At 45.0% G+C, this 24,725-nt stretch overlaps 1 protein-coding gene across 1 annotated transcript in view; it reads left to right on the top strand.

Moving 5' to 3' along the window:
- The window catches only part of LOC121279876 (potassium/sodium hyperpolarization-activated cyclic nucleotide-gated channel 1-like), a 315,234-nt gene that overhangs the window by 18,273 nt on the left and 272,236 nt on the right, over nucleotides 1-24,725 (top strand). The gene's annotated exons all lie outside the window — the stretch shown is intronic.

Here is a 24,725-nt window from a genome sequence, read left to right on the forward strand (position 1 = left end):
GCAATGGGACAAATTATTATAAATGTGGGGGGTGACTTAACAGACCTGATTACAGTACAGGGTCAGCTTTTATCTGTCTTTAAAGGCATATTGGAAAAATATCAAAGTAAGCATTGATGTTAAGAGCTAGGGACTCAAACAGTCCCAAGGATGTGATAATTCAAAAACTAATTCAGGGACTGGTTTAAAATTCTGTGTGATTTCTAGCACCCTGAATAGCTTAGAAAAAAGTTATTTGAATTGGGTTTTAACTGTCAGTGATCATAATACAGTCGACAAAAATGGAGCAGCAGTATTTGTATTTCTTCAGACTTAGAAATGTATTCTTAGTTCCAGTGAAATTTCCAGGTGAAAATTTAAATTACCTCTGTAACAATATTAAAAATAAGCCTGGAAATTATACTATGCAATGCAACTGTAAAATGTTCAATGCATGAGTTTAAACAAGTTAAGAACCAGACAAAATTATTTCATACAATTATATACAGCATTCATAAAGATAAATCACAAAGTACAATTTTCAGGCTTTACTGTTCTTGGGACATTGAATGTGGTAGTTCGGAAAAACAGGGTATCTTCAGAAAAATTGTCACCATAGCCGCATCTTTTATGCAAATGAATGGTGGTTTATCAGTGCATACAATGTAAAATGTAGCTGGAGCTTGATGCAGAACACTAATACATCACGGGGTTCAGATTCCATATTACATAAAGCCATGAAAATGAAACTTAAGCATTTGGGCATCATCATTTGCTGAAACTCACACTGGTCTGTGCTATTCTTTACAATATATGAAGGTTGAACTTGTAGAGAATGTTTTATTCTATTTTTGCTAGCAGTTGGTGTTTGAAGACTGGTGATGGATGGTAAGCTTCCACAGTGTAGCTACAGGACTTGACCAGCAATGAAATTAGATGTTATTTCACTGGATGTTACAGGGGATTAGACAGGTGATTTTTCAAGGTTCATCTGGAGGCAGCAGTGCAGTGAGCAACAATCCATGGCTGGCAAAGACAGCAGTAATTCACTCTTTGTCTGGCCATGAGCAAGCTCAGTGAAGTTTAGGCATTGCTGAGCTGAACAGTTTTCCCCTCATATTGAAGCAGTTATTGGTATACCTATTCCTTTTCTTGTTTCTTTATGCTAGTATGAATCCTCTGAGTGAAACATGAGTCAGGTGACTGATCTAGTGTTTCTGCCAATATGAGTCTATAACCATTTGCTGGGATGTGGTAAGAGTGGCTGTGGTGTTTTGCCCTCTAGATCTCCCATTTGCTGATGGGGAGTGATCTGTCAGCAAGTTGACATGCATCACATGTTCTGTGAAGAGTTAAACAAGCTTTACTCAGTTGTGGTCTCAAGGCTGAGGCTAAGAAAATATTGGGAGATATGAATAGCTGTTCTCCTGCTGCTGCAGATTTGCAAATGTTTGAATTAACATCACGGCTAGAGATTGGAAGAAGTATGAATTATGTGCAATAACTTGGTATGAGTCATTCCCCCTAGTTTCCCTGAGTTTTGAGTAGGGACCATGGATCAGGTCATTTGCATCAAACTAATAAAAGCACCCAGGTTGAACCCCTTTTGATTTAAACTGTAGGTTAAAAATTACTGCACGATTTGGATCAGTTGTTTCAATTAATGTTGTACTTTACAATTGTTTGAACTGATTTGGGTTGTGAAACCTTAAGAATTGCATTAGGTCTTGACAGCTGAAAACAATTTCTATAGTTAGTAAAATCAAAGTGGAGCATGATTCAAGGCCAAAAAATAATCTGAGTTTGAATAAGTGCAGATATATGGAATTCTGAAGGCAGAATTTGGTATTTATGACAAGTTGGCTGAATAGATTTTCACTGTATATTGAGGGGTTATTCCCCCTAACTCATCCTAAGTGATATCAAGCCTGAGGCTTTTCCACTGCATTATCCTTGTGAAGCAGCAAATTGCATATTACCAGGTCAGGTGACCCATCAGATATTTAGCATTTGTTGATGTGTGGATAAGTTAATAATTATATTAAACCTAATGAAATTGCTCAGTATCTTGTTCAGTTACAGGAGAAGCCTTTGATGAGATCACATTGCTGGCATTTTAATATTTTTGATAAATCAAGCAATGAAGCATTAGTGCCTGAGCAAAGACTCTTTCAGTAGAGCTCTCAAACAGTGTTCATTAACTGATTTTGAGAAATAACATGGTATTTCAAATGAAAGCTTACATTTTTAAAAATTTGTTTATGAAATATGGTTGACATTGGCAAGGCCACATCTGTTGTCCCATCCCTTGTTGCCCTGACAATGTGGTGGTGGGCCTTCTCCTTGAACTGCTGCAGTCCTTGTGGTGACTGTGCTCTTGCAGCGCAGATAGGTAGGCTATTGCAGGATAATGAACCAGCATCAATGGAGGAAAATGATTTATGTGCAAGTCAGGGTGTGACTTGGAGGTGATGGTGTTAACTCAATGTTGCTGTTCTTGTCCTTCACAATATTTCAGAGATATTGGAGCATCAGGAAGCTCTGTTGCTTCCATCCAAATCCCAGCAGAGTTCAGCTGTCATTTCTTCCAAAGGTGGAAAGAATGAGTACCTTAACTAAGTATATCGTGGGAGAATAGGAAGCTGCAGGCACTGTGCACAATATTTTTGACACTGTCGTAAGCATTTATTCAGGTACTCTTTACTGTTAGAAAAGAGAAACAAAATTGCCTTATGGTGTAGTCTGGTGACAACAGATTGTGTCCCTTGCCCTAAAGTTATAAGCCGTTTAATAATTTTCTGAGCTTTAGGTATTCTGTTTAGGGTTTCTTTGGTGGGACTGAGCACCAAGATCAAGGCTCTAGGTTCAATCGACAATCTGTACTCAGTTAGTTGATATGAACCTGGTCAATGGGAATGCTACAGCAGGCTCTCAGCATCCTGAATTATGAAAGGGGATGTGGGATGGGGGAGAATTGAGTCCTCTTCCCTATTTGCTGTCCAGTGACACAGTTGGATGGCTCATGTGTGAGATTGTTGGATCAGTATAGAAGAGGCTTACTTGTGATGTCTCTATATTTCAGGTGACCTGTTACTACTACTCACTATTTAGGATCACACATGAAGTGTGAAAAGTCTGTTAAAGATTCAGGAGGTACAATGGAACCCTATCCATAGCAGAAAATAGCATTTTCAAGGAAAGATGAAAGAAAGTCTGATGAAATGATGGGTGGGATTTTCCACCCCCGTCCGTCGCTGGGATCGTCCAGTCCCACCGAAAATCAGAGGATTTCTGGCTGGGCCGCCGAATCTACCGCGGCGGGTCCCGCCACAACAGGGCTGGAAATTCCCGGCCTAAGAATTGATTAAAACTGATGGGGCATACCATTTCTTCTTTAAGTATCTGGCATATTCCATTTCATGTGTTGTAATAGTCACCCCCATTCCGTATTTTGGGATATCAGCTTGATGCCCGAGGTAGGGAAGATTTCATAAAGGTTATAAGCTGAGACCATGACTGAAAAAGATTAAGTAGTGAATAACTGCATTGAAGCTGTTCTGTATTGATGGGCATCTGTTAATGAAATGCCGACTGAAAGGCTTTTCTGGTGGTGGCATAGTGGTATTGTCACTGGGCTGGTATTCCAGAGACCCAGGGTAATGATCTGGTGAACCTGGGTTTGAATCCCACCACGGCAGATGGTGAAATTTGAATTCAGTAAAAAATCTGGAATTAAAAGTCTAATGATGACCATGTCAATTGTTGTAAAAACCTATCTGGTTCACTAATGTCCTTTAAGGAAGGAAATCTACTGTCCTTACCTGGTCTGGCCTACATGTAACTCCAGACTCACAGCAAGGTGGTTGACTCTTGAAATGCCCTCTGAACAAGGGCAATAAGGGATGGGCAATAAATACTGGCCTAGCCAGCGACGCCCACATCCCGTGAACAAATTAATTTAAAAAAAACATAGCTAGTGTATTCTTTGAGTATCTAAAAGTGAAGAAAAAGTTTTCTTTTCTCTCCCTTGTTTCTTTTAATTGGCTCATCAGATGTGATCACCAATAGCAAGACCAGCATTCATTGCCCGTCCCTAATTGCCCTTGAGAAGGTGGTAGTGAGCTGCCTTGAGCTGCTGCAGTGCGCGAGTTGTAGGTGTACCCACAATCCTGTTAGGGAGGGAGTTCCAGGACTTTGACTTAGCAACGATGAAAGAATGGTGATACAGTTCCAAGTCAGGATGGTGTGTGACTTGGAGGAGGATGTGTAGGTGGTGGTGTCCCATTGCTTCTGGTTGAGGGGGTCCTTCAGTGCCTCACTGAATAGGGTTACTTCGCATATGTAACATTAGGCAATGAATGTTAATTTTGACAGTAAAAGGCATCAAAGGCTGATCCCATCCACAACCATGCACTTTTGAACAGGAAAGTGATTGGGAGAAGGGATACTAGCTGACTTTTTCCTGTCCCTGTATGATGGGCAGTGGGGACCATGACAGCAATCCAATTGATTGAGATCAATTAAATCATCAAAGTCTGGGAATCAAACTTGGGATCCCCTAGTCTGTCAGGCTTACTAACATGCTTTGTGGTGCATTTATCTAGGAAGTGACAAAGACATGCAAACAATTGAGGCATGCACACGATTTTTTAAGGCATTACACTTTCAATTTTAAATGTATATTTCTGTGTGGAAAGTGATTAATATTTGAAACCTGAATTGACTGCCATGGATTATTAATTGTTCTTATAAAGTCACTGAAACATGTTTATACTTGCATGTGTATATGATTTTGGTTTTCATCAGCAACATGTATCAACAATACAAAATTATTTGTTGTGGAGGTTCATGTCAGGAATTCAGTTAGGGAGGGCAGCAGGTCCAAAGATTTTCCATTTATTAGATCCTGATGCCTATAACTGTAAATTGGCAGTGTAAAATTATAAACTCCACCTTTATTTCCTTAAGTGTTGCATTGGGGGAAAGCACACAGAAAGGCAAACATACTTTGTAGTGATGCAATACATGACAACAGTGGGTACCTCAGACCTTGGCAGATTATTTTTTGCTGGCCACAGGTGAGGTGCCAGAGAACTGCTAACATTGTCCCATTATTAGAAAAGGGAGGAAGGGATAGGCCAGGAAATTACAGGCCAGTCAGTCTAACCTTGGTGGTAGGGAGGTTACTAGAAAGAATTCTGAGGGACAGAATATGTCTGCACTTGGAGAGATGCGGATTAATCAGGGATAGTCAACATGGATTTGTTAAGGGAAGGTCGTGTTTGATAAATTTGATCAAATTCTTTGAGGAGGTAACCAGGAGTGTTGATGAGAGTAATGCATTTGATGTGGTCTACATGGGCTTTAGCAAGGCTTTTGATAAGGTCCCTCGTGGCAGACTGGTCAAAAAAGTAAGAGCAAATGGGATCCAAAGATAAGTAGCATGTTGGATCCAAAATTAGCTGAGAGGCAGGAAGCAGAGGGTGATGGTAGAGGGATGTTTCAGTGACTGGAAGTCTGTTTCCAGTGGGATTCCACAGGGCTCGGTGCTGGGGCCTTTGCTGTTTGTGGTGTACATAAATGAATTGGACATAAATGTAAGGGGTACGATCAAGAGGTTCGCGGAAGACATGAAAATTAGTAGGGTGGTAAATAGTGAAGAGGATAGCTGTAAACTGCAGGAGGATATCAATGGACTGGTCATGTGGGCAGAGTAGTGGCAAGTGGCATTCAACCTGGAGAAGTGTGAGGTAATGCACTTGAGGAGGGCTAACAAGGCAAGGGATTACACTACGAATGGTAGGACCCTGGAAAGTACTGAAGATCAGAAGGACCTTCATGTGCATATCCACAGATCCCTGGAAGTAGCAGGGCAGGTAGATAAGGTGGTTATGAAGGCATATGAGATACTTGCCTTTGTTAATCAAGGCAGGAAGGTTATGCTGGAACTGTATAAAATGCTGGTTAGGCCACAACTGGAGCATTGTGTGCAGTTCTAGTCACCGCATTATGGGAAGGATGTGATTGTACTGGATGGGGTATAGAGGAGATTTACCACGATGCTCCCTGGGCTGGAGGGTCTGTGCTATGAGGAAAGATTGGATAGGCTGGGGTTTTTTTTGGAGCAACAAAGGTTGAGAGGAGACCTGATAAGAGGTGTATAAGATTATGAGGGGCATAGATAGAGTGGATAGGAAGGTACTTTTTCCATCAGTAGAAGGGTCAATAACCAGGGGTCATAGATTTAAGGTAAGAGGTAGAAAGTTGAGAGGGGAGTTGAAGAGAATTTGTTTCACCCAGAGGGTGGTGGGTGACTGAAACTCACTGCTTGAAAGGGTGGTTGAGTCAGAAATTCTTGTAACATTTAAGAAGTATTTAGATATTCACTTGCATTTCTATAGCCTCCAGGGCTATGGGTCAAGCGCTGGAAAATGGAATTAGTGTAGTCAGATCTTTGTTGATTTGGCACAGACACAATGGGCCAAGTGGTCTCCTTCTGTGCTGTAAACGTCTATGAGTCGATGCTTGGGCAGCAGATGTGCTGCTTTTAATGTGCAATGTGTATTAATGCTCATCGGCATATTCTGTTTGATTTTTTTTTTGCTGCATCTCTTCCTGCAGGGTTGAAACTACTATGATTTCTGTACCACATTTGTTCATCCCATGAGGTTGTTATGTACAATTATGTAGTTGAATGAATTCATGGCCAGAATTTTTTGCTCATGGGGTGGGCTCGTGGGGGTGGGTGGGGGTGGTCTGTAACCCGAACGCTGCCCCTGCAATTAGCTCTGCACCGCGATTTTACGCGGGTGTGCCAGTTAAGGCCCACTCAGCATAAGGCACGATAGCGTCAACAGCGAGAAGGGGCAAGTGGGCAGGAGGTCGATGTCCACCGGGTTCAATAGTAATCCTGTGGCCGATTCAAAAGAGGCCCAGGCAGACCCTGGAAGGCTGCCACGGAGGGACGCAAAGTCACCATGATGGATCTGGACACAGCAGACCGGAGGGTTAGTTGGCCTCACGTTTCTCTGATGAGTGCCTCACTGCCCTCCTGGAGGAGATGGCAGCATGGCGAGAAACCCTTGTCCCCAGGGACAGGAGGAGGAGCCTCCCCCCACCTCGCCAAAAAGGCCTGGGAGGAAGTGACATCCTGGGTCAACAGCCTGATGTGGTGAGGCGCACATTGGTGCAGTGCCGGAAGCGCTTCAACGATCTCCTGCAATCGGGAAGAGTGAATACTGTGTTGGCATGGGTCACTTAGCACAGCAGGTAAGAGCTGCCCATCCCCCCACCCTTGGACCTCAGAGGTCTTAGAGTGTGAGTGGCAAATGTCAAAAAGGAAGCATCTGGGCACGGGGGTGAGCCCTGGCTACTTGGACTGTGTGTCTTGCGGCTCCAGGGTCACGAATCGGCTGAGCCCTGCAAGGTGTTCCTCCGGTGAGGTTGGCCAAGCTGCAATGGCAATGCATGTACAGGGTGGACTTATCTCTGCTCCTTTCTCCTTTCAGGAGAAAAGATCCCATAACAATGCCGAGAGGTTGCGGACTGGTGGGGGACCCCCACACCTACTCATCCTGACCCGATATGAGCAGAAGGCCATGGAGCAGGAGAGGCGCCATGTGCCAAGGTCAACTGGCCATGGTGAGGCTGGGGTGCCACAGGGAGTGCAGTGCACTGAGGTCAAAATATCTGTCATTGCAACCATTCCATTGTAGTCTCTATATTGATGTGATCCTCGAACCTGTAATACCCATTGATAATGGAAAGACGAGGGCACCCTGATCCGGGTGCCAGGCATGGACAGTAACAGTGTAATGACTTCAACTAATGACATGCCTTTGTTCTTCCTTTCAGGCTCACCAGCAGCCCACCGCTGACCCCAGAGGACAGCATCCAACACAACACACCTGTGTCACACCCTTTCTGCCAAGCAGGCACCAGCGCAGATACCAGCACCTTGGTGGGCATTAGATCAGCGGCTAGTATCTTGGAGCACATTGGTGAGGGCACTTCACACTCGCTTGAGGTGCAGGCAGAGGCAGAGAGAGCCCAGGATGCTGGCAGTCGGAGGACTGCTGGAGCCCAGGACAATGCTCAGTCGGTGGCTGATGATGAGCCTCTGGAGTCGTCCCAAAGGCAGCAGTAGCTCGAAGTCCAGCAGGGTGTGCGGGAGTATCTGGCGGCGATACATGAGGGAATGCGTGCCATGGTCTCCTTGATGGAGGAGTCCTTGCGGAACACGTGCAATGCAATGTCCCTCATGGCCGAGCGCAATCACTCCTCATGGAGGAAGTGGTGACTCTCATGGTGAGGTTCCTCCAGGAGCTGAATTTGGGGCTCCTGGGGATGTGCTTGGACCTGCAAGCCCTCACATTGGCAATGACTTCAGGTGACCAGTGTCAATGTCGGAGATGGATTGGGCACCCAGTATCCCAGCTAGGTGACCATCCATCAATGGTGAGCAGAGAGGTCCAGAGCGACTTCACATTGGCGCACAAGCTGCCTATCTTCTCTGCGGGCTCCTCTCAAGGCATTCTGGATGAGGGCAGCAGCTCCTCTGCCCCTCTGCCAGTGACCATGGCATCCAATGAGGCTGCGCTGCTGGGGAGAAGCCAGCCTTGGCACTGGCCGCACCCTCCCACGCCGGGCCAGCACAGGCTCCTTGGGCCAGAGGATGCCTGCCAAAGACATCATGGCCAACAGGACAGCATAATGAGCAGGCTGTCTCCAATGCCGGTGCCAACGAGGATGAAGCATCTAGACATAGCACCCACAAGCGAAAACTTAAAGCACCTTAATCACAACATGGCCTGAGCATGGGTGATATTTGTTTTCCCTACCTTAAATTTAATTCTTAATTGGTGTAATGGAGAACATCTCTGAATTTCATTTGTTAACTTTATGGCAGGCACCATTTCATTTAAAGGGTTTTTTTCACATCAAACTCTGGGTGCTTCATTTGTTCTGCAGCTGCAAGGTAACCCATGATGTTATGAGTAACTTGTTTCTCATCAAACTTTATTGAAATGGCACATAGTGCATGTTGTTGACCAAGGAACTTGTCATGTTCGCCCTGGCATGTGGTGGCGATTCTTATTTGGTAGGCTAGCTGAAGGAGCGCTGGATCAAGGCATACCAGGTGTCCCTCCCTCCCTGGAGGTTGCCCAGGTCAGCGTCTATCCCCTCAGCATTCTCCTGACCGTGCTCGTCCTCTGACTCACTACTGGACTCATCATCTGTTGCCTGAGCAGCTGCATCAACATCTTCTTCCTCCACTGCATCTCTCCTTTCCAGTGTCAGATTGTGGAGAGTGCAGCACGCACCCACTATCACTGACACACAATCTGGGAACATTGTGCAATCATCAGCGAACATCCCCACTGCTGGCTTTATGATGGAAGGAAGGTCATTGATGAAGCAACTGAAGATGGTTCGGCCTAGGTTGCTACCCTCAGGACCTCTTGCAGTGATGGCCTGGAACGGAGATAATTGACCTCCAACAACCAAAACCATCTTCCTTTGTGCTAGGTATGATTCCAACCAATGGAGAGTTTTCCTCCTGATTCCCACTGACTCCAGTTTTGCTAGGGCTCCTTGATGCCACCCTGGGTCAAATGCTGCCTTGATGTCAAAGGCAGTCATTCTCACCTCACCTCAGGAGTTCAGCTCTTTTGCCCATATTTGAACCAAAGCTGTAATGAGGTTAGGAGCTGAGTGTCCCTGGTGGAACCCAAACTAAGCATCAGTGAGCAGGTTCAGGCTAAGCAAGTGTCACTTGATGGCACTGTTGATGACCCCTTCCATTACTTTACTGATGATGGAGAGTAGACTGATGGGGCGGTAATTGGCTGGCTTGGATTTATCCTGCTTTTTGTGTACCGGACATAGCTGGGCAATTTTCCGCATTGCCGTATAGATGCCAGTGTTGCAAGTCTTCAGCACTATTGCATGCATATTGTCAGAGCCCATAGCCTTTGTAGTACCCAGTGCCTTCAGCCCTTTCTTGATACCATGTGGAGTGAATTGAATTGGTTGAAGCCTGGCATCTGTTATGCTGGGGACCTCCGGAGGAGATCAAGATGGATCATCTACTCAGCACTTCTAACTGAAGATTGTAGACAATGCTTCAGCCTTATCTTTTGCACTGATATGCTGGGCTCCTCCATCAATGAGGATAGAGATATTTGCGGAACTTTCTTCTCCAGTGAGTTGTTTAATTGTCCACTACCATTCACAATTGGATGTGGCAGGACTTCAGAGCTTAGATCTGATCTGTTGGTTGTGGTATCTCTTAGCTGGTTAGTTTGTGGAATCACTTGCTGCTTATGCAATTTGGCATGCAAGTAGTTCCATGTTGTAGCTTCTACCAGGTTGACCACTCAGTTTTAGGTATGCCTGGTGCTGCTCCTGGCATACCCTTCTGCACTCTTAATCGAACCAGGATTGATCCCCAGGCTTGATGATAATGGCAGAGTGGGGGATATGCCAGGCCATGAGGATGCAGATTGCGTTTGATTACAATTCTGCAGCTGCTGATGGTACACTAAGCCTCATGGTTGCCTAGTTTTGAGTTGCTTGATCTGTTCAAAATCTATCCCATTTAACATGGTACCACTTGTGAATGGTAAAGCAGCTTTCTTTCCCTAAAGGGCATTATTGAACCAGGCAATCATTTCATGATCATCATTAGACTTCTCATCTCAGATTTTCATTGAATTAAAATATTACCATCTGTTGTGGTGGGATTTGAGCCCAGGGTCCCAGAGTCTTTGGATTATTAGCTCAGTGACAATATCACTAACGCCACCACCTCCACTTGAAGTTGAATGGTGACGGTGGGGAGGTTGAAAGTTATACTGAGGCGGTGGGGGTTTGGCAGGGAGGATGATGGAGGGTCAATGCTTATGGGAGATAGGGTGTGGGTGACTGCAGGAGGGGAAATTGTGTTTGATCGAAGGTAGAATGTCACTATCACCATGGTTGGGCTGGTCATAACTATGTAGAGACTCATGGTGGTGTTCTTGAGATGGTGCATGGGAGTTGGGTCGTGGGGTGGGTGGAGATGTAGGTCATCTCAACTGGGCAATTGAAGGGGAACCCCAGCATGTAATCTTAACAATGTTAGGGCCCTGGGTCACATGAGAGTTCAGAGGCCAAACGTTCAGGGTGAACAGGAGAGTGCTTGCAGATGGCTCGCAAGGACCTTGGCAAAAACTTTGCCTCCCTGCAGATGCCTCATTCCAGGGGACAGGGTGTCTCCAGGAAGATGTCGGGGGCTTGGGGAGCACTAAGCCTTAAGCACTACAGCTAAAACAACATATTAGATGTCACTAAAGTGAAAGTGACTTAATTTACAAAAGTTTTATCTTCGTGATATTCAATAGTGCACCTATGCAACCAATTGTGATTTCAGTATTTCTTAATTTTCCTTTCCCTGCCACTTCATGTAAGTGCCCCCCTGACATCCGCAGCATGGGCGGAGGCAGCCTGCTGACCAGTTGCCTCGGATGACCTTGGTGGCCGTCCTCTGGAGACCCGAGACCCGAGGCCTGAAGGGCCCTGGCTTGCTTACTTTTCCACTTCTGCAGCATTCCTCTTAGTGCCGGTGAGCTGGCTGATTCTGCCTCCTCCTGCTGTGGTTATGTGTCCGTGCAGTGCACCAGAGTGTGAGACCCTTCCTATACCAGAGCTAAGACCCATTGAGGTGTGTATCTCTGGCATGGTGGGGGGTGCAGTTATCTGTTGTAATGCCTCCACAGGTGCACGTGGCTCTTCTGTGATGTGTTCACTCTTCTCCTGGCTTCGCCTTGTGTTGGAGCTGGACAGGGCTTCTTGTGGCTCAGCGCTTGCCCTCTTCCAGATGGCACCTGAAAGTGAGGAAGGTGAGACTGAGTGACAGCATGAGCTGCCTCGAACATGGAGGCACCTTGGCTCTGAGGTTTCTATGACACGCATGGATCCTTACTGATTGGAGTCTGAAAGCCAGCCTCCCCATGTGCAATGGCCTGGACCCGCTCCACCCCTGCCAGATGGCCTGCCCCATCCTCAAATTCTGTCACTTCCTTCAGGTGTGGCAGAGCCCTTTCCGTCCTTTCCCTCTCTTGCTGGTTATGATTTAACTTCTCCTGCTCAAAGGGAACGAAAAGATGGGGTTGAGAGGAATTGTATTGAGCATCCATTTGTACATAGCTATTTCATGTTTCCTCTTCATGTTTACAGTCTTAGAGATAACCCACTGGATTGTGTGTCATGTGATTGATGCACTGCAGGTTGTCCAGAAGGGTTCTGGGCCAGCTCCCTCCAAAGCAGTCAGCACATCCACATTCAAGGATAAGGCTTAGAAAGGCATGTCATTTGGGGAGCTTTCTGGTGCCCTCAGTGCCTGAGCCCCTTTCCCCACAACCCCCCACACCCCCTTCCAGACAGCGTGAGCTCTCTGTGTGGAAGGGGAGGGAAGCACAGAGGCCTCTCCACCTGTAGAGTGGATGGATTGCAATAGGATTATAAGGCATGACCTTTTGGCATTGCCACTGAGCCCCATGCCCCCTGTACCATTCATTGTAGCCAGTGTGAGCAGCTGAGGGTCCACTTACCTGCGGCACAGATGAGGTGGTTCATCTTCCTCCAGCATTGGAGGGCTGACCTGTGCTGGAGGCCCTGTGCACTGACTGCAGTGGCAACCTGCTCTCATGTAGGGTTGGTCTCCCTGCTTGGCCTCCTCCTCCCATCAGCTGGGTACACAATGTCTCTCCTGTCCTCCGCCTGATCAAAGAGGATACCCAGGGATGACTGGTGAAATTTTGACCCTGCAGACCCCTGTCTTCTTCTTGCCATATCGATTTGCCTTGTTAGTAAGTTGTTATTTAACTGCCTTTTAAAAATGGCGCCTAGATATGACGGCGCGCCATCCAGGTCACCCTGCTGCGCAATACATCGGGAAACCCCTGACTACATAATTAATGAGGCCGGGGTCACGCGATACCTCGCAAATTCCCGGTAGCCTTCTCGGCAGAAAACTCTCCCCGTCCCCTCATCGGGACTTAGCCCCGGAGGGGAAAATTGCACTCCTAGTTTGAAAGGGTTCTTCCCATAGTGAAAATGAGAGTGGAATCATCCCAGATTTGCGCAAAGTGAGGAAGCAGGCAGGTAAAAATCACATTTTACTTGCTGATCGCAATGGCGGGTTTTCACGCCATCTCATCTCATTCCTGGCGCGCCTGCTTCGTTAATAATGCATTCCTAGGAAACACACCGGATCTCTGGCAGTGCGGCCTCTGATTCACTTGCCCTGCCGTTACCTCAGGCCTTCAGTAAACCGGGCACTGTCTCAGGGATCGGAAGCTGCTGGAAAGTCATGGCTGCCAAAGGGAGGAAACATGCTACCACCAAATTTAGCGATGCCCCCCTTGGGCGCCTACTAGACACAGTAGAGGCCTGCCGTGAAGTCCTCTATCCCCACTCTGGGCAAAGACCAGCAAGCAAGGTGACAAATGAGGAGGCAGTGGTGGCCATTGCCAATGCCCTGTAAAAGAGGACAGCCACTCAGTTCCTAAAGAGGAGGAATGATCTCTTCCGTTCATCCATAGTAAGTTACTCTTCTCATCACTCTCAATTCACACACTCACAACGCCATCACACATCCACAGGGCCCTCACACACTGCCAGTTCAAGGGACATCGCCATCCACTCTCTCGCACACACACCTTCATCTGCCCTGCGGGTCATGTCCTCATCCTGCCCATGGCACCGCTTACCACCCACACATGCCAGTCTTCCTTCTCATCTGGCTTGGCGGATACGCTGCTTACACTCTCTCCATCTGTCTTCATGTAGGACAAGCTGCTACATACCAAAAGGGAGAGGTTGCAGGTGATGGAATGCCCACATCAAGGTCCTCACAGACTTTGAAAACAGCCATCCAGCTGGCTGGCGACGATCTGGACCATTCCTGTGCTGATGGTGAGGTCAGTGGTACTCAGCTAAGTGGGGATCCAGCAGCATAACATCAACAGACAACCATGCTGTGAGTCAGTTCTCCTGTTCCACAGTCTCCTATCATGTTATATCTCTCCTTGCTTTTGCAGGCACATCTGGGAAGCAATCGAGGGGGTCCACGCGCCAGCTCCTTGACTCAAGCCCCGAAGACACCTTCGAAGAAGAATCTGATGACACTCTAGTTGAAGACCCATCACAGAGCTCGCCATCCACCAGAGCAGAGACATACACCTCGGTGGGACCTAGTTCTAGAATGGCCTCAGGGTCACAACCCAATGAGCACGTCATACTGTCTGATCCACAACAGGCGGCAGGGACTTCTCAGGTTTCCGGCACTCGGAGGACTGCTGGAGGCCAGAAACCTGAGTTTGAGTAAGATGAGTAACCTCTAGACTTGGTCATACCTCATTTGCTGCAGCTGCAAAGGCAAGCTTGGGAGCATCAGGAGGGGATGTCCACTGTATTCCTCAGATTGCAATGCACAATGGAGGAATCTGTCTGCCTTCAGTTTGAAGTGATAGTGCTGGCATGCCAATGCACCGAGGCCAATGCTGATGGGGTGGTGGCTGCCATGGAGACCTTGGTTCTGCGGTGCTGCGTGGACTGAACTCCATCGCTGATGCTGTAGTTGGCCTCCACCACTGTCAATATGAGAGGGGTGCGGGCCAGCTCAATCTTACTCAGACTTCCTGTTCTCCTCAAGGAGTCAGCTAGGGGCCCTCGGGCACCCATGGGGGAAGATCAATAAGTGCACACCCCAGGGCCATCCATCCAGGTGATTCTGGGAGTGTCTGGCCCATCTGAATCTCCTTTTCCTGTGACTCTAGGAGCTCCAGCGCCACCGCCTGAGGAGGGTGCCACTGCCATACAGCAGGATCCAGAAAGCAGGCCGGGGCCCTCCAGGTCGCAGCCCTCCAGAGGACACCCGCCATGATCATCACAGACAGGGCATTGGAGTCAGCAGTCTGCCTCCACCTCCACTGTGGAAGTTAGGGGAGCACCAAGACATAGCAGCAGGGTTAGGAAGGCTAAGATGTTGTATTTGTACAGTCTGGTCATGGGTGTTAATCACTTGTACTTAATGTACTTAATGTTCACTGTTATAAATAAACTCCCAAGAATATCTCTTTGCCTCTGGCTCCTTTTTCTGATGAGCAGTGTTTGTGTCACTCATTGACGCACTGTTATGACTGAGCAGTTGGTAAAGCTGAGTTATTTTAAAAAAATCCCATAGGAAAACTTTAAACAACTGTCATATCTTGTAATTTTAAGTGTTGTGTTTGAGATTCAACTTTAAATTCAGGAATCATTCCAGTTCACGAAAAGTTTTGTATTAAGCTGAATGGAATATTTCATTAACTTACACAAGTTAAATATATGCACATGGCTACAAATTACTACGATCATGACTTTTAACAACTTCCCAAACTTGTCTCCATTAAGGCAACGGTAACCCTTAGACTTACCCAGACACCAGGCAAAGCATTTTCATCTTACAAATTTTAAATATGGTTCTTTTCACTTTGGTACCTGTGGAGACAGTTGGAGGCTTTTAGCTGCTTTTGATCTCACATTGCCTCTGCTCTGCACACGCAAAACTGCTGAAGCCATACCTAGCACAGCCCATGGAATGTAAATTGTCATTTTATCACCAACCCTGCTGAACGAAACCTCTCTAACAATGAAACGCCTTTCAAAAGTATCAATTTTTTAAGCAATATAAACATATTGCTTGGTATCTGCTAGATAGGTGTCAATTTTCACTCCACTTCTTGAATGCTCTGTTCAAAAAATGCAAATGCATTCTACCTCTCTGCTTACATCTCAAAACTAGTACACACCAAAACACCCAGACTAGCTGGCTTTAATCCAGTTAAGACACACCTACAGACAAAACCTCTATTTTAAAAGAAAAATATTTTCCTATAATATATACATAAAAAGTTCATGACATCCCCATCCTTATTGGAAAATGAACCATCATAATTCTAAATAACCCATCTCACACTATCTCCTATAATTATTACAGTATTACATTACCAGGTGCATGCATTAACATAATATATACGCAAGTCTTTGATGTCAACAGAAATCACTCCAGTTCAGTGTCCAGGATTTTTTTTTAAATGTCCCATTTCCTTTTAAGCTTCAAACTCTTGATAACGGAACTGTGAACAGATTTTCTCTTCCAGCAATATGTATAGTATGTAGATTAAATGGTTGTAATAACAGATGCCACCTGAAAAGCCTATCACTTTTATCTCAATTTGCCCAAAAACTTCAAAGGATTATGGACTGTACAAACAGTTGTTTCTGATGAATTGTTTGCAACATAAATTTCAAAATGTTGTAATGTTAACACCAAACTCAAAGTCTCTTTTCTGATCATTGAATATCTTCTCAGTTGTACATTCAGCTTCTGGGAAAAATACCCTATTGGTTTTTCGATTCCAGTGTCATCTTCTTGTAAAAGTACAGCCCCAATGCTTATATCACTGGCATCAATGGCCAATTTAAATTGCTTGGCATAATTGGATACTGGTGTCGTAGTTAATACAGTTTTCAAACGATCGAATGACTTCTGACAATCCAGTGTCTATTGAAACTTCTTGTTCTTTTTTAATAGCTCAGTCAGTGGTGCAACCAGTTGTCTAAAATTTGGGACAAATTTCCGGTAAAACCCACTCATGCCCAAAAATCTCAAAACTTCTCATTTTGTTGTAGGCACTGGGAAATCCACGAGAGCCTTGACTTTCGCATCTCGCTGAGCCACCTTACCATGTCCAATGATATGGCCAAGATACGTAACTGTGCTTTTGCAAATTCACTTTTAGCCAAGTTCATCACCAAATTAGCTTCTTGTAGTGGAGTAAATAATACTTCCAGATGCTATAAATGCTCCTCCCACGTCTGACTGAAAACAATTAGATCATCAGTATAAACCACACAACTGCTGAGACCTGAAATTACTTTGAAATTACTCAGTCTTTGAAATGTCGCAGGTGCATTCTTCATACCAAATGGCATGACTTTAAACTAATATAGTCCACTTGGCATTACAAAAGCTGCTCTTTCCGACAATGGTACTTGCCACTATGCTTTTAGCAAGTCAATCTTCGTGATAAATTTTGATTGTCCCACTTTCTCAATGCAGTCCTCTAACCATGGTATGGGATATGACTCTGCTTTTGTCACCTCGTTCACCTTTCGATGGAACACAAAGACTGTGTGTGGACTATCGGGTTTCGATGCCAGTACAATAGACGAACTCCAGTAACTGCAACTAGACTCAATTATATAATTTTGAAGCATGAAATCAATTTCTTTTTGTACTTGTGATAACTTTGCTGGATTTAATCTATAAGGTTGTTGCCTTATTGAAGATGATATTCCTATACATGTAAAGCTAAATGTGTCTTTCCCAACTTATTTCCACAAATAGGTTTGTGTGAGTGCAATAGCTTTCCCAAATCACTTTGACACATACTTGGAAGGTAACTCAATATTTCATTTAAATTTTCAAGCAGCCCTGCATTATCCCATTTGATTAGAGAAAAATCAATTTCAGAAGTGCTGCACTTCTGTCTTTCTGTTCATCTACCATCACTAATACGTCTTTTTGTTCCTCTTCCGTCAAAGTACTTTTTAAGCATATTTACATGGCACACCCTCTGCCTCTTTCTTCTATTAGGAGTATTTATTAAATAATTTACTTCACACAATTTCTTTTCAATCCTATAAGGCCCACTAAATCTTGCATTTAATGAATCACCTAATACTGGTAACAAAACTAGTACTTTCTCTCCAGAAACAAAACTGTGAATTTTAGCCTTCTCGTCTGCTTTCACTTTCATCATTTGCTGTGATATTTTTAAATGTTCCCTAGCCAGCTCACATGCTCTGTTCAACCTTTCCCTGAAATTTGATATGTAATCCAGGAGAGTAGTTTCTGAATTTTGACCAACCAATGAATCAATTTCAATGGTCCCCTTACTGCATGACCATGATCTAGTGCAAAAGGGCTAAAACCAGTCGATGCATTAGGAGTGTCTCTAATTTAGTTGTAATATTTCTTAAAGTTATATCTTCAGAAAACCTAGTAGACACATCCATTATTGTCAATAAATACTGATTTCCACTTTTAGCCTTAGGGAGGGGTCCAACACAATCAATCATGACCCTGATAAAAGTTTCTTCAAATGCTGGTATTGGGATTAAAGGTACTGGCTTAATCACTGCTTATGGTTTTCCTGTTATTTGCCACATATAACAGGTTTTATAGAATTTGACTACATCCATATGCAGTCCTGGCCAAAAAAAAACCTCTGTATCTTTTCCTGTGTTTGCCTGATTCCTAAATGCCACCCCCCTCCCATTGGGATTTCATGAGCAATGGTTAGAATCTCATTTTTATACCCCAATGGGATAACAATCTGACGCACCTCCCTCCAGCTTTCATTTGCGGAGACACGATCCGACCGCCATTTTCTCATCAAAATATCACCTCAAAGATAATAACATATCGGAATCCATTTTGCTTCGGTTTCTGCATAAGCTTTCTGATATAACTGTATTTATTGCAATTCATTTTTCTGAAACTCTTTGAGTTAAACATTTAAACTAAACTGTCTTGCATTTCTTCCTCCTGAACAATGTTATCAAATACCGTGCCAGCTAATAGGATTTCAGCACCTTCTTGCCTTTGAACTGCCTGCTTAACTTGTTTGTCTTGACCTTCCTGATGAGCCTTTGATCTCATTATAACACAATCAGGAAACAATCCAGGATTTTCCTTCTGTAACACCTCTGTTGAAAACACTTCTACAGGCTGTTCAACTGCCATAGGCATCACCCACATTTGCGATCCAGCTATATCATTACCCAGAATAAATTGAATCCCAGTAGTGGGCAATTTTTCCACCACTAGAACTATAACTTCACCTGACTTCCATTTGCTCTTTAAATTTACCTTCCACAACGGAATAGATTAAACATCTCCATGGACCCCATTTATTATTACTTTCTCCTGCAACACTCCATTTGAACAACAAATATCACTGTCCCACAAAATTAAGGAGCGACTAGCCCTGTATCTCTTAAAATTTTTAATTTTTGCCTACTCCACCCTGTACATATGGAAAGACTTTCCCTTCTCATAAAATCTTCAACATTTCCGCAACCTGCTCCTCAGAATTCTCTCGAGTGAACTGTAAACACAATCCTGCTTCTTTATTTTTCACTGATTCTCCCTGTTTCACCTGTATACAAGCTACTGGTTTCTCCTGTGCCTGAACCTTAGAAACAACAGTACTTTCACTTCCAGAGCTTTTCTGTACCTCAAAATTTCCAACAGATTTTCCCTGCAATCTCCAGCACACTGACTTTGCGTTTCCCACTTTATTACAATGGCAACACCTCAATTTTTGAATGTCACTTCTACCTTCAGCACCTTTTCATTCTGAGAAAAAAACTTCCTGGGCACTTCCAGCTACTCTTCTTCCCTGACTACCTGCCTTCCTTTCACCTTCCCACTTTTTATCCTTTTCCAATTTAAAAGGGTGATTAGCTCTATGAACTAACTCATAATAATCAGTTATCTCTGCTGCTTGTCTTACAGAATCAACCCTCTGTTCCTCCACATGAGTTCTCACTACCAAAAGGGTGAATCTTTGAATTCTTCCAAACGAATGACTTCCCTAAGAGCTGCATAGGTCATCTATAAATGCCCGTATCCACCAGTCAAAATTACTTTGTTTTACTCTTTCAAACTCAATATAAGTTTGCCCAGCCTGTTTTCTCATATTCCTAAATTTCTGCCTGTATGCCTTAGGAACCAACTCATATGCACTCAAAATAGCTTTTTTCACTACATCATAATTCATCTGATAGCGAAGCATATACCTCATGTGCCCTACCTAATAACTTGGACTACACAGCAACGTCCAGCTTTCCTGTGGCCATTTCATCTGTTTAGCTAACTTCTCAAATGAAATAAAGAATGCTTCAATATCTTTTTCCTCAAACTTTGGAAGAGCTTGTGCAAATTTAAACATATCACCACTGGGTTCTACTATAGAGATAAATCCGTCCTCACCTACTGACATCTCTTCTCTAACTGCCAACATTTTCAGTTGGAATTCTCTCTCTCTCTCTTTCTCTTTCCTCCTTCTCCAGCTTCACAATTGCTAATTCCCTTGCTTCTAATTCAAGCTTCTTCATTTGCAGCTGAACTCTCACTACCTCCAGCTGTGACTCATTAGTGTCAGGTTTCACTTCCAACTGTAGATGTGTGCTATACTTTTAACTATATCTGATTTCCTAGCACCCTCAGGTAACCCCGACCTTAACTTTTCTGCCAACTCCGTTAACTTACTTTTGGTTATTTTCTCCAACCCAATCAGAGTTATCCCTTCTATTCGCAGACAAGTCTGAGCAATTTCCAAAGCCATCTTGCAGTCTCAGCACTTCTAAAATACCTCACCAACTCCTGAATTCAAAGTGCCTCCCGTAACCTTTAAGATTCACCAATCAAGGAATTAGAAAAATAATTTATCCTGGACGAATCTCCAATTATTATGACCAAGTAGTTGGTAAAGCTGAGTTATATTAAAAAAAACCCTAGAGAGAAAATTTAAACAACTGTCATAACCTATAATTTTGAGTGTTATGTTTGAGATGCAACTCTAAATTCAGGAATCATACCACCAGCTCTCAAGAGATTTTATGTTAAGTAAAGTAACATTTTATTAATTTACACAAGTTAAATACATAAACATGGCTATAAATTACCACAATCATAACTATTAGCAAATACCCAAACTGATCTCCCTTAAGGCAACCGCAACCCATAGACTTAACCAGACACCAGGCAAAACATTTCCATCATATAAATTCAAAATGAGGTTCTTTTCATTTTGGTTCCTGTGGAGACAATTGGAGGCTTACAACTGCTTTTAATCTCACATTGCCTCTGCCCTGCACACACAAAACTGCTGAAGTTATACCTAGCACAACCCATTGAATATAGATTGTCATTGTATCACCAACCTCTGAACTAAACCTCTCTAACAATAATACCCCTTTCATAGTACCAACTTCATTAATATAAACATATTGCTTGGTGTCTGCTAGATAGGTGTCATTTTTCACCCCACTTCTTGAATGCTCTATTCAAAAAATGCATATGCACTCTACCTCTCTGCTTACATCTCATAAACTAGTTCACACCAAAGCACCCAGACTAGCTGGCTTTAATCCAATTAAGACACACTCACAGATTAAACCTCTATTTTAAAAGAAAAATATTTTCCTATAATATATACATTAATAGCTTCATGACATGCACAATTTGGATTCTGCCGGGATCACTTAGCTCCTGACCTCACTGTAGCCTTGGTTCAAACATGGAAAAGAGCAAAACTCCTGAGGTGAGGTGAGAGTGACTGTTCTTGACATCAAGGCAGCAGTTGACCCAGTGTGACATCAAGGAGCCCCAGCAAAACTGGAGTCAATGGGAATCAGGAGGGAAACTCTCCATTGGTTGGAGTCATACTCAGGATTCCTCAGGTACTGAAGCAGTCTATGCCCAAATGCAGCAAGACCTGGACAATATCCAGGCTTGGGCTGATAAGTGGCAAGCAACATTTGCACCACACAAGTACCAGGCAATGATTATCTCCAACAAAAGAGAATCTAACCACAGTCTTTGACACTTGATGGCATTACCATCGCTGAATCCCCCACTATCCTGGGGGTTACCATTGACCAGAAACTGGACTGGACTAGCCACATAGATACAGTAGCTACAAGAGCAAGTCAGAGGCTAGGAATCCTGTGACGAGTAACTCACCTCCTGACTCCCCAAAGTGTGTCCACCGTCAACAAGGCACAAGTCAGGAGTGTGATGGAATCCTCTCCAATTGCCTGGATGAACGTGGCTCCAACAACACTCAAGAAGCTTGACACCATCCAGGACAAAGCAGCCTGCTTGATTGGCACCCCACTCACCACCTTCAACATCCACTCCCTCCACCATTGACGCAGAGTGGCAGCAGTAACATCTACAAGATGCACTGCAGAAACTCACTCACTCCTTATGCAGCACCTTCCAAACCCATGACCACCACCATCTAGAAGGACAAGGGCAGCTGGCAGATGGGAGCACCACCATTCACCATCCTGACTTGGAAATATATTGTTATTCCTTCACTGTCGCTGGGTCAAAATCCTGGAACTCTCTTCCTAACAGCGCTATAGGTGTTCCTACACCACAGGGACTGCAGTGGCTCAAGAAGGCAGCTCATCCCCACCTTCTCAAGGGCAATTAATGATGGGGAATAAATGCTGGCCTAGCCAGCAATGCCCACATCCCATAAATGAATTTTTTTAAAATGTGAAACCTTGGTTCCTGCACAAGATATAGGCAGGTGCCTCTGTCCAAGGCCTCTTCCCTGTACAGTGTGTAACCTTCAGACCAAAGTTATGGTCTGACTTCATACTCAATGGACACATTAGAGATGCCTGCATCTCGATGGTGCTTGTTATTGCTGCCAGAATGTCGTGGGCAGGTGTCACAGAGTTCCATCATTCCATCTGTGTGCTCTCAGCACCTTTGAAGTGGGGCTGGCTCACATCTCATCAGCATCTGTGACCAGTGATGCTGTGCTCCTGAAGGGGTCAGGTGCTGAAGCTTGACAAAGCATTAGATGCATTGAAAGTTTCATGGCTGCGTTTCCATGATATGATCCTGTACACAGAGCACAAGTGAGCTTCCCTTAGCCAGACAGGACTCAAACATTCACAGGGGAAATGTGAAGATCAATGGAGTGACCTCACTGCATGTTGTCATCATCCTCCTGGAAGCTAGCAACTATTCAGGCCTCCGCTGTGTCTCCATGACATGAGCCATAGCAGTGAGGGTATATGCACTATCATCAGCCATACAGGAGTCAAACGCTCACAGATACAAGGTGAGGATGTCAGGGCTGTCCTCACTGAAGCCCATCATCATCCTCCATGAATCTTGTGGCTTTGAGGACCTCCTGAGCGTGCCAGCCTCGTCTGGCCAGTGCGATGGCCTCATCGCCGGCATCGTCGCTTTCGAAGACCTCATCATCATCACCCCCTTCAATCTCCTCCTCATTGGAGGAGAAAAGCAGCTGCTCCATCTCCTCCTCAGCCAGGTCCACCCCCCGTTGCAGCGCCAGGTTAAGGAGTGTGCAACAAGTGACGATCATGCCTGACACCCTCTGAGGACTGTATTGCAGTGTTCCGCCGGACCTGTTGAGGCAGCGGAACCTCATTTTCAAAACATCTATCGTTTGCTCCGCCAAGGTCCGGGTCGTGGCTTGAGCCCCGTTGTACCATCGTTCCGCTGCAGTCTGAGGCCGCTGTAAGGGTGTCATCAGCCATGTCCTCTGTGGGTAGCCCTGTCCCTGAGGGGCCAATCCTGCAGCCTTTGTGGACCCTGGAAGATGTCAGGGATCTGAGACCTGCCAAGGATGTAGGAGTCGTGGATGCTCCCTGGGAATCGTGCGCAGATCTGTAGGATGTGTTTGCAGATCTGTAGGATGTGCTGCGGTCACTTTCATGGCCATTGGCAGTGGATGCCCTCCATTTCCCAGTAGCGCCAAATCCTGCAGCATGTGGCGTATGTGACCGAACAGTTCTCTAGACATGCACAATCTTCGACGACACTGGTTCTCAGTCTTCTGCAGGAATGACAGGCGCTGTCTATAGACCCTGGCTCTAGCAAGGTGCCTAAGAGCGACAGCTCTCTGTGGATCTTCAGCTGTGTGTGCAGCAGGCCCTGCCATCCCTTCATCTTGTGGGAGATGCTCCTTCCTTTGCTGAGTCAGGTGCCTCCTCTGCTCTCTTCTTCTTCCCTGGTCTCTGTAAGCCATGGGACATACCACTAAATCACCAGGCTCCATGGTCCTGATGTTCTTCTACAGGATCAAAGAGGGAGACATGTCGGTTAGCATGGGTGTACTCTCTTGGTTAAATATGAAGACCCCTTCATGCATACATGAGAGTGCTAGCCACGCTCATTGGCTGACTGAAACCCTACCCACGTTCGCCCTACTCCACTTGGCTAATTGACAGTAGCTTTGTCCACTGGACTCTATGCTGTGCTCTCAGCTCAGGCACAGATATTCTCATAACCCACATTGTAAGGCTGCACTGTTAGCTTGAGCCATGAGGGATATTGGTCCAAACCTTAATAAAGGCATTGCAAGGGGCTGTGAACACCTCCGTCAGTGACTGCACCATGGCCACCTTTTGTAAGGAGATTCTATTACCTTCCCAATTGGCCAATTGTTTTGCTGCCCGCTAAAACACACATTAATTTGGAGTCTGCGCCTGAGGGTTGAAAAGTTCTGGACCAGCACTGCGCAAGGTTGTATGCACTCACCTCCGAGTTCCCCTCGAAGCTCAGGTCGCCAGGTGCACACCTTTTAAAGGCAGTCATGAAGCACGCTGTTCTGGATTCACGCCAATGTGGGCGACAAATTTGACATGGGGGATGATTCCTGAGAGCAAGACTTATAATTCGATGCAAATGTATGAAACTTATGTTCCCGACGTGCCCGGCGGAAACATGTTCCGCTATTGATGGGTGGAGCAGATGCTCACAAACTTGTTTCATTACGGCGTAAAACCGATCTTTTTGGCCTTTTTGCCATATTGTCCCTTTCTGCCCGCCATGCCGCCTGATGCCAACAGGGCTGGAAAATTCCGGCCTGAGTTAT

The sequence above is a fragment of the Carcharodon carcharias genome, chromosome 1, assembly GCF_017639515.1.
Source record: "Carcharodon carcharias isolate sCarCar2 chromosome 1, sCarCar2.pri, whole genome shotgun sequence".
Taxonomy (NCBI): Eukaryota; Metazoa; Chordata; class Chondrichthyes; order Lamniformes; family Lamnidae; genus Carcharodon; species Carcharodon carcharias.